We start from the raw sequence: 10,759 nt of genomic DNA on the forward strand, positions 1-10,759 counted from the left end.
AGGAGGCCAGAATACATAAGGTCTCCCTCTTGTGCCTTGCAATTGCTAGAAATAGCAAATGCCTCTCTCTGGTTTTTGTCACCTTGTGGAGCTGCCTGCCTTTCTGTGATATTAACCTTGGATGCTTGACCTTGCCTCTGGATCATGTTTTGGACCAGAACTAATTCTCTGTGCTTGACCCTGGTGTGTTTGGACTGTGCTGCACCTCTAATTCTGCCTTCGTTGACTGTTTTGGTAAGAGGTGTTGTAAGAAAATTGAGGCTGGCTTTTTTCCACAGCCCAGTAGTGGACCTCAAGGGATCCCAAGTCCCTTGATGGGGAGTTGAGCTTGATATAGAAAAATAGGGGTGGTTGGCTTTTGCTGCCCAACTCCCCAAGGGACTGAATCCCCTAAGTCATGGGTAGGCAAACTAAGGCCCAAGGGCCGGATCCAGCCCAATCGCCTTCTAAATCTGGCCCATGGACGGTCCGGGAATCAGCGTGTTTTTACATGAGTAGAATGTGTGCTTTTACTTAAAATGCATCTCTAGGTGATTTGTGGGGCCTGCCTGGTGTTTTTACATGAGTAGAATGTATGCTTTTATTTAAAATGCATCTCTGAGTTGTTTGTGGGGCATAGGAATTCATTCATTTACCCCCCCAAAAATATAGTCCGGCCCCCCACAAGGTCTGAGGGACAGTGGACCGGCCCCCTGCTGAAAAAGTTTGCTGACCCCTGCCCTAAGTCCAGGATCGGTCAGAGATGAATGGATGAGGGCAGGATGCAGTGAAAACAAGGCAGATCTTTATTTTTGTTGCAACAGAGTTCCCTCCCTCCTAGCAAGGAGGCAAGAGTGACGCAGAACCAAGAAGAAACATCTCTTTTAAGGGTTTTCATTTTTGCGTGGAGAAGGAGGACAATCCCCTCTACAAAGTCAGAAATTTCATCACACCGAAGGTGAGGTTACTGTGGCTCAGGCAGGCCAAGGGGTGATATTCCTGAGGATTTAGCAAGTTTTACATAGTTCCAGACACAGTTTACACAAAACATTAGCATTTGATATGACAACCAGGATGCTCTCAGACATCCCTCAATGCAGAGCATCTGGGCAAACAATGACAATTACGGTAATACAAAGGAGGTTCATAGATATAGGAGAGGAATCCCTTCAGGAATGTCCCCTGATTGCTCTCTGCCTATGTGTTCTCAGGCAATGGGGATTAAGGAGGCAGAGGAAATATTGAGTGTCTTTAAGAAAGCCAAGATGGCTTTTGGATTGCTCTTTTGGATCACATTCATCCAGTACTTTACCAGCTACACTGGCTCCCGGTGGAGTACAGGGTCAGGTTTAAGGTGCTGGTTTTGACCTTTAAAGCCCTATGCGGCCTAGGACCCACGTACCTACAGGACCACCTCTCCTGGTATGCCCCGCGGTGGACCTCAAGGTTCACAAATAACAAGACTTTGGAGGTCCCGAGCCACAAGGTGGTTGGATTGGTCGCAGCTAGGGCCAAGGCCTTTTCAGTACTGGCCCTGACTTGGTGGAACGCTCTGTCACAAGAGACTAGGATCCTGCGGGACTTGACATCTTTCCGCAGAGCCTGCAAGACAGAGCTGTGGCCTTGGGTTTGGACTCAGTCTGACCCTTATGTCTTCCTTCCCTTTACGGTTTTGATTTATGGGCTACTTTTAAAATGAGGCTGCTTTTTAAATTGCATTTTAACCTGTATTTTAAATTGTTCACAAACACCCCCTATTATGTTTCCATTGTAATTTTACTGGTGTTAGCCGCCCTGAGCCCGGCTTTGGCCGGGGAGGGCAGGGTATAAATAAAATTTATTATTATTGTTGTTATTACTCTTCTCCAAACAAAAGGTGGCAGCAAAGAGAGGAGAACCTGCCTTTGCCACTGAAATAACAATAAGCATATTTTTCTGCAAGAAGCTTGAACGATGCTTTCTGCTGACCAGCCTCCTCATTTATTAGCTAGCACATGTGGTAGAAGAGTCCTCAACTCTTTATCTAAGAGACGACTTAGTCCAGATTCACGTTGCCTCTCCTCAAACAGACCTTTGAGCAGTATAAGACCCCAGGAGAGCTTTCCAGTTTCTTAACAACAGCATGTTAGCTAGAACAACCTGTCCTTAGCAAACAGCTAGAGTAAACACGGATCATCCAGGCAAGAGATTTTGTGTGCTGAACATACACTCCCAAGTTTTGCATCCTGACAGAAAAAAACGAGAGACATCTGTTTTGTGGTTGGAGTCAGGGCAGCCAGATCAGAAGATCACAGGCCTTTAAGTTATAACAGCATGTAGAGGTATATGGCAGAAAAGTATAAATCCAGATTCATATTTATATCCAGTAAGACAGCACAGGGACATGGGTGGCGCTGTGGGTTAAACCACAGAGCCTAGGACTTGCCAATCAGAAGGTTGGTGGTTCGAATCCCTGCGACGGGGTGAGCTCCCGTTGCTTGGTCCCTGCTCCTGCCAATCTGGCAGTTCAAAAGCATGTCAGAGTGCAAGTAGATCAATAGGTACTGCTCCGGTGGGAAGGTAAATGGCGTTTCCGTGTGCTGCTCTGGTTCGCCAGAAGCGGCTTAGTCATGCTGGCCACATGACCTGGAAGCTGTACGCCGGCTCCTTCGGCCAGTAAAGCAAGATGAGCGCCGCAACCCCAGAGTCGGTCACGACTGGACCTAATGGTCAGGGGTCCCTTTACCTTTACCTTTAAGACAGCACAGCTCACATCACCACTGTGGTCTCAGATCCATTCTCCCTGCTGTTTTTTGCCAGTGCAGTAAATATGAAGCAGAGTAATCTGTGGTAGCCGTCCCTAGTTTACCTACCTTTTTCAAAGAGTTAAGAGTCAGTCAATATTAAGATGGAGGAAATGGAGGGGAAAGAATCAACATTTTAAGTGCTCTGGTGCCTGAATAATGCAAAGGGGGAAGAGTAAAATGCATGGTTGTCATGACAACACCATCCCTGGATGCTCTGGGATGCTTCTTACTGTGCTTACATCCCAAAGCTTCCGGACTATTGAAATGATGTGAGCAAATTTTCCAGTTGTGCAAGTAAGTCTAAGGAAGTGTTCTGCATGGGAGAAAGGGTGTGAGGAATTTTGCGAGGGCTTGGCCCTGTCCCAGAACATAAATGGGGATCTGAAGCTGGAAGTAAAACCTACCTTAGAGTAGATAACTATTAACTACAGTCACACCCACCATACATTTAAAGCACACTGCTTTCCCAAAACAATCCAGGGAATTGTAGTTCTGTGAGGGGTCAACTGCGACTCCCATGATTCTTTGAGGGAAGTCATGCCTGTTAAAGTGGTTTGGATGTGGTTTAAATTGTTTAGGGTTGTAGCCAGCTAAGTTCTACTAAGAGTAGGACCACGGAAACTAAGAGACCCCACTTTTTCTCGCCAACTAATTCCAGTGGGTCTACTCTTAAGTATGCCTGACATGGGCTACAACCCTTATTATTTATTGGTTACGTTTCTAGATCACTTTCTCCCAAGGAAGTCCAGAGCAACATATAAGAAGCTATAAAAAACACAAAGTACAGATCATAAATAAAACATCATAACCAATGTAGTATAATTATAATTAGCTCCTCTTTCCTCCTCAAGGACTAGAAAAACCTTGAACGGCAGTTCCAAGATTCTGTTTGGAGAAGGAAATGCAAATTCTAGTCTTTGGAGTGCTGTGGAAATTGCTGCAAGACACGTGTTCCTCTAAGGAAAAGGAATGGAAATTATACGAGTGAATGAGTGGTACTGGCCATTGTACTTTTTATTATCACAAAACAACATATTGCAGCATAAAAATTACTAGAATAACTAAAAACTACATAGACTCTTAACAGTGCTTCAACATTAAAATCATATATTTTAGCCCTGGGAGAATAAAGAAGTGTTAGAATCATAGAAATGTAGAGCTGGAAGGGATCCTGAGGGTCATCTAGTCCAACCCTGATTTCCAGAAAAGAGGGCTGCCATATGTCCTGGTTTTCCTGGACACTATTGGGATTTCAAATGCGCAAGTGACATTTGGGGAAATTTATGGAAGGCCTGGATCTTTGGCAAGTAAACCGAAAAAACACTTTCATTTTTTAAAAAAGCTCAACAATTTTGGGGTCTTCCTAAAAAAAGGGACACTTTTGGGGTGTCCTGGTTTTTACTTTTTGAAATATGGCAGCCCTCCAGAAAAGTTTGCCTAAGATTGCAGTCTTAGGCCTTTGAAATAGTTAAAACTATACCTAGTTAGAATATATAATGAATTCAAAGCATACAATGTTATACAGAATTCATATATTACCACTACCCAAATACCCCCCACTATTCTCTTTCTGAAACTATATCTTTTTTAAAAAAGCATGTAAAACCCACAATATCATATGAATTGATGGGAACCTTCTATAGCTGTAGTTTCATTCACCAGATAACTCCAAGAAGGATATCCGAATTGAGTAAATTTTTCTCGGGTGCCTTTTACACCATCAAAAGTAGCAAAACGATATGAAAATCCAGCAATTTTTCAGGTTCTTCTTCTCGTGTCCTGGCTCTTTCTTATTTGCTTCAGGTCAGTATCAATCTCATTATCCATTATGTGCTTTCAGACCGTTCTAGACTTCATTCATCTTCACAAGCCTTTTGTGGAAGATTACAGTTTTGTAGATCAAAGATTACCATTTTGCAGATCAAAGAAGTCCGCTCAGCCTTTAAGATGCAGCGGTGTTGCGGAACAACAGAGGCTCCTCCAAGACCCCAACGAGGGAATCGGGGCATCGGAGCCCCATCCAGATAGGGGGCAGGGACGTAAGCCCACATCACCTATCAGAAGCCGGATCCTAGCCTGTATCCTGGATTGGCAATTGGGCTGGGCCGGGGCACAGAGCAGATGGAGAAAGAAGGCTTCTCTTGGGTCCACTCCCTGGCCATTTAAGCAGCCATCACCTGGGGCCCTACCTGCTTGTCCCCTCCCCCCCCCCCCGGTTCAAACCGATGGCTAAGGACTATGCTGTGGCTACAGTATCATAAATGTACCAAGCAAACAACATGTCTGGAGCAGCACAGGAATACAGTCCTGAAACCAACGTTTCTCTGCAAGGAGGGAGGAGGTAAAAAAAACCTTTGTTGTTACAGGAGTTTAGTAATCACCATTTCAAAGGGTGACAGACTACCAGGAAAGGCAATCAGATAAGGCATTATCAGATAGCCTGGCAGACAGGAAAACAACAACATTCAAATTTCTGTTGTAGACCACCTTTTCTGTGACGAAGGTATGATGTTTGTGAGGGGTGGTCTTGGGTTACACCCCTTCTGTGATGTATGTATAACGTATGGAGTGGTGGTCTTGAGCTCCAGGGCAGGGAATTTAAAATCTCTATATAAGGGTAGGCAAACCTTGGTTCTGGGTCCTCCTCCTTTCCTGCGTGTGAGGGGAGCACCCTGTTGCAACAGTTCAATAAAGATCAGGCTTACGAGCTGCTTTGCTTCTCAATATTCTCTGGTTGGCCTCTGCTATTTTCTCCTACCAATAGGGAACCCATGTAAGGAATCTATATGGGCTCTTGGATACCCCATAAGGGGAAAAGGGCAGATTTTGTTACAACACCTACCTCCTAGCAATTGTCACAACTGGGTTGGACATTGGGGCAATCCTTTGTTTTGGATGGAAGGGAGGTTGTAGTCTCTGCCTGCCCCTCCAAACGCTGGGGTATCCCGTTAAAGGGACCTGGGGGGGAGTGGTCATGTCCACGCGGGGCCAGGGCTGAAGGCACTCCCCAGATAGTGGTCCCTGTGGTGGTCACCCTATTTGATGTAAGTCTTAAGAAAAGGGGAAAGGTAAAGGACCCCTGGACGATTAAGTCCAGTCAAAGGCAACTATGGGGTGCGGCGCTCATCTCACTTTCAGGCCGAGGGAGCCGGCGTTTGTCCACAGGCAGCTTTCCGGAGCATGTGGACAGCATGACTAAACTGCTTCTGGCCCAACGGAACACCATAATGGAAACCAGAGCGCATGGAAACACTTTACTTTCCCGCCACAGCAGTACCTATTTATCTACTTGCACTGGTGTGCTTTCGAACTGCTAGGTTGGCAGGAGCTGGGGCAGAACCATAGCTGTCAACCTTCCCTTTTTGGCAGGAAATTCCCTTATTCCAGCACTGTTTCCCGCTGCTTCCCGCATTGTTATATACCCCTTAGACTGTCCCCAGTACAGGTGAGGCTGCTGCTCCCTTATTTTCAAGGCTGCTGATCCCTTATTTTCAAATCTGAAAGTTGACAGCTATGGACAGAGCAACGGGAGCTCACCCCGTCACAGGCATTCAAACCGCCGACTTTCGGATCGGCAAGCCCAAGAGGCTCGGTGGTTTAGACCACAGCGCCACCCGCGTCCCCAAGTATTAGGAACCCCCCCGCCTGGATTGGCCTAAGTGTCACTTCTGGTGGGCGGGCCGGAAGTATTTTGATTGCCCCATGCCCAAGCCAAACCTCTTTCATCTGTATTCAATAAAGTTTATTTCGCTCCAAATCAGTCCTATTTTTGTCTGCAGGTTGGGGACTGGAGAGCACAATGCCTGGACCCGCAAGAGAGACTGAGAACTGGTGACTTGCCAAAGGCCACCTAGGAACTTCGTACCTAAGCAGTGATGTGAATAGTGTCATGAGACAAAGGTTCTTGAGAGCAGAAGCAGTAAGGCCTACAAGGCCTACAAAATCATTCAAACCTGCTAACTGCGAACTGTGAACAGCAAACTGCTAAGTCACTGTGACTCGTGACTCATCCTCATTCTCCCTATAAAGTAGCCAGCCTCTCTGTGGGCATCAGTGTATGTGTCTCAGCCAGTGTGTGTGTTGTGTTGTTGCAGACAGAGTGGCTCCAGGACTCTAGTAAATCAGTAACTAAGACTGTGCCTCTGTGAAGAGTCAGACAGCTGCCACGAGCACTTTGTGTATGCTCTTTAACTATGCTGTTTACAAACAACTTTGTTTTCTCAAGTAAAAGTTTTTATTCTGCTTATGAAGAAGACTCTGCTTTGATTAATTTACCACTGCACGACAAGTAGTGGCAGCTGGGAAGGAGAATGTGACTTGTAGTCTGCATAGCTTCATCCCTCCCTCAGTGGCTAGCAGCACCAAAATCAGACTGGTCGCAACTAGGGCCAGGGCCTTTTCAGTACTGGCCCCGACTTGGTGGAATGCTCTGTCACAACAGACTAGGGCCCTGCGGGACTTGACATCTTTCCGCAGGGCCTGCAAGACAGAGCTGTTCCGCCTGGCCTTTGGTTTGGACTCAGTCTGACCTTTATGTTTTCCCTCCCCTTATGGTTTTGATCTATGGGCTACTTATAAATGAGGCTGCATTTCAAATTGCATTATAACCTGTATTTTAAATTGTTTTTTTCCCCTATTACGATTTTACTGTAATTTTACTGGTGTTAGCCGCCCTGAGCCGAGGAATAAATAGAATTTATTATTATTATTATTATTATTATTATTATTATTATTATTATTAATGCAGAACAAGCACTCTCTCACACATATATGCACAATTTATTCAGGCTGCAGAATTTGTCTTACTCATGGAGCAAAATTTCTGTTACTTTGTTCCGTATTTGGGTTTTCTTCATGCACGGTGCATTCCCAATGAAAGTTTTGCTTTGGCAGATATGTATTTTGGTAAGAGTGGCTCCTCTGAAACACTTTCCAACCTGCAACTTCCTAGTTCTGTCAATTAGCTGGATGGCTGGAATTCACCTCGGGCTCAACTGAGTGGATCACTAATTCCCATGGGTCAGCCTCAGCCCAGTCTTCACTCATTTGCCCTAGTTAATGAGCAACAACTCCTACTCACAATTATATAATAATCCACCAGACTGTATTGTGGCTAAAATTAAAGCAATTATCTCTAGGCAGAGGAAAATGTTACTAAACAAAATACCAGTGCTCGGCTTCCATTATATAAAAAAGCAAATCGACCAACTGTTTTTATGGTAGATTAGCTATTTTATACTGAACAGAGAGGTTGCAATCATATGTTCCAGCTATAATGGCTGCAGTTTATACCAGCAAATAATGTACAGTGGTGCCTCGCAAGACGAAATTAATTCGTTCCGCAAGTTTTTTCTTCTTGCGAGTTTTTCGTCTTGCGAAGCACGGTTTCCCATAGGAATGCACTGAAAATCAATTAATGCGTTCCTATGGAGACCGCCTTCAGACCAGGTCCGGGGACAGACTGTCCCCGGACCTCTTCTGAAGGCTGGCGGGGGGGGGAGGACTTTTCTCCCCACCGCCAGCCTTCAGAACAGCCTTCTGAATGTTGGCGGTGGGGAGGAAAACCTTCCTCCCACCGCAAGTCTTCAGGACAGGTCCGGGAACAGAGGAGAAGGCGCGCTGCGCTTCCCCGCTGTCCCCGGAGATTTCCCTATAGGCTTTCGTCTTGCGAAGCAAGCCCATAGGGAAATTTGTCTTGCGAAGCCGCTAAAAATTGGAAAACCCTTTCGTCTTGCGGGTTTTTCGTTTAGCGAGGCATTCGTCTTGCGGGCCACCACTGTAGTCAGATTCCTATGTTCCCATACCCACCAACATTTTTCCGATGAAAATAGGGACGTCCCATTCCATAATGATAATTTTACTATTTATATCCCACACATCTTACTGGGTTGCCCCAGCCACTCTGGGCTTCTTCCAACATATATAAAAACATTAAACATTAAAAAAACCTTCCCTATACAGGATTGCCTTCAGATGGCTCAGGGGTCAGATAACTCCATACCCTCCAACATTTCCCCAATGAAAATAAAGGACATCCTAAGGAAAAATGGGTCATTCCAGGATCAAATCAGAAACTGGGACGGCTTCTCTAAATCAGGGATGTCCCAGGAAAATAGGGACACTTGGAGGGTCTGTGTTTCCCAACAGCAAAGTAAAAAGCACACTTCTAGGATCGGAAAAGTCAGCTAATATTTATTCATTCATTTATAAAAGTCTATACAGTCACATAAAATATCAAGGTGATACACAGCAAAATATGCAAACACAATAAAATACAAAAATATTGTTACGAAATACAAAATAATCACAAGAATGACTAGCTCATCAAAAAGGGGAGAATTAAACAACTGAATAGGCCTGTTAGCACAAAACAGTCTTCGATATAACAATGGAAACTTCTCTCATAGGATCCATGACAACAATGTTCCTGACCTCCTCCTTCTTCTTTGGCGATCACTTATAGCCAAGTATGATTATCTTCCATGAACACGGTTTTAACAGTGAGTCCGTAAGTGACTGTGGAGGCCAATTCTGGATCAACACCTCTTTCCCATGACTTTACCTTCTGCGCAACCAGCGGCATATTGTGCTATGGGAGTAGAAAACCAAAGATGTCCAGAAAGTCCGTCAATCCATCTGAACCGCTTTCAACACAAGAACAGAAGAATGGCTGCTTTCTGGCTTCTAACTGCTCCAACTGACTGGGCTTTCAACTGACCCAGGGATCCTTTCAAGCAACTCACCTGGCCTCCTAGGAAACAAAACATTCCCCAGGATTCCACAGCTGGTTGTGAGGTCAGAGCCTGGCCAAGGACTGGAGCCAATGGGCTCTGGGCTCCAGGAACGCTCTCTCTGCCAGGCCCAGGGCACCACTGGGCAACTTCAGGCAGCTGCCAAGCTTCTGGCCCAGCCCTGCATTTACCCCCAAGCAGAAGGCTCAGGCAGCTGGATCTAGGCTCCCCTTAAGAGTTTCCCCAAATCCTCCCAGCTTTGCATCCCTCTGGATAATCGAGAAAATAAGTCAGGCCATGACTGTGGTCCAGTTTCTGGCACCTCCTTAAAACTCACCTGTTTGCCCAGGTGTTGGCTGGCTAGTGGTCCATCATTTGGTCACAGTGCATTATAAGTTCCAGCGGGTTGAATCTTCTTAATTTTTTTGTGTGTGGGGGCTTTATTGTATTATGGAGCCACCTTCTCTCTCTGTCTGTGTGCTCACCCACATTTGCCACCTCTAGGCATCTTTTTAAAACATTTTTGGTGCTTTATTGTATTATTACATGAAAACACCTTTTCTCTGAGGAACTTGAGGGCTGAGAGGAAGAACCAATAAGGCAAGGCTGCGTTAGCAAACACTGCTCACTTTTCTCTCTGGCTGAAGCCTGAAGAGCAAATGGTGGACAGGCTAGGAGCCTCAATGGCACCCTCTGGAAGTTTCACCCAGGGCAAAAACCCTGGCTAGCCCCCCACCCAGCCCCCAAGCTACGCCTTTGCGTGAAGCCCTTGAAGGTGCTGGCCTCAGGTGAGCTCCTTGCCAGCAGGTGAGGTGGGCTAGAATATTGGGCCTCTCCAGACCCAAAAAGGCTGCTGTGCACCTCTTAAATGCGCTTTTAAGAAACAAAAGAGCTCTCAGGCCTCAAGCACAGAATTACTTTTTTATTGCCTCTTGCTAAACTAATCTAGACATGATCCTGGAGGAACATCGGCTGGCTGTGAGTGTGAAGGCTGTGGGGACCAAGCGGGCTTTCTCCCAAAAAGGCATTTGTCGAACAATGTAAGGAATATAATTGACATTTTGGAAAAGCTGGAAGTGAACATAAACACTAAAGCTGTTTTGATATTTGTGGATGCCGAGAAAGCCTTTGACAACATTTCTTGGAGTTTTATGTTGAAGAACCTCCGGGGGATGGGGGTAGGCCAAGGGTTTGAGAATGGTATAGGTGCAATATATTCTGAACAGAAAGCCAAACTAATTGTAAATAATGTGGTTACAGAAG

The 10,759-nt window shown here is 45.5% G+C and overlaps 1 long non-coding RNA gene across 1 annotated transcript; it reads right to left on the minus strand.

The window, feature by feature from the left end:
- Positions 1-3,556: 3,556 nt before the first annotated feature.
- Positions 3,557-10,482, minus strand: LOC310749829. Its single transcript, XR_014541828.1, has 2 exons — positions 9,328-10,482; positions 3,557-3,721 (listed from the first exon to the last, which is right to left on the minus strand). It is a non-coding gene; the product is annotated as an uncharacterized lncRNA (long non-coding RNA).
- Between the last annotated feature and the right edge of the window lie 277 nt (positions 10,483-10,759).

The sequence above is a fragment of the Podarcis filfolensis genome, assembly GCF_964270895.1.
Source record: "Podarcis filfolensis genome assembly, chromosome: 14".
NCBI classification, from domain to species: domain Eukaryota; kingdom Metazoa; phylum Chordata; class Lepidosauria; order Squamata; family Lacertidae; genus Podarcis; species Podarcis filfolensis.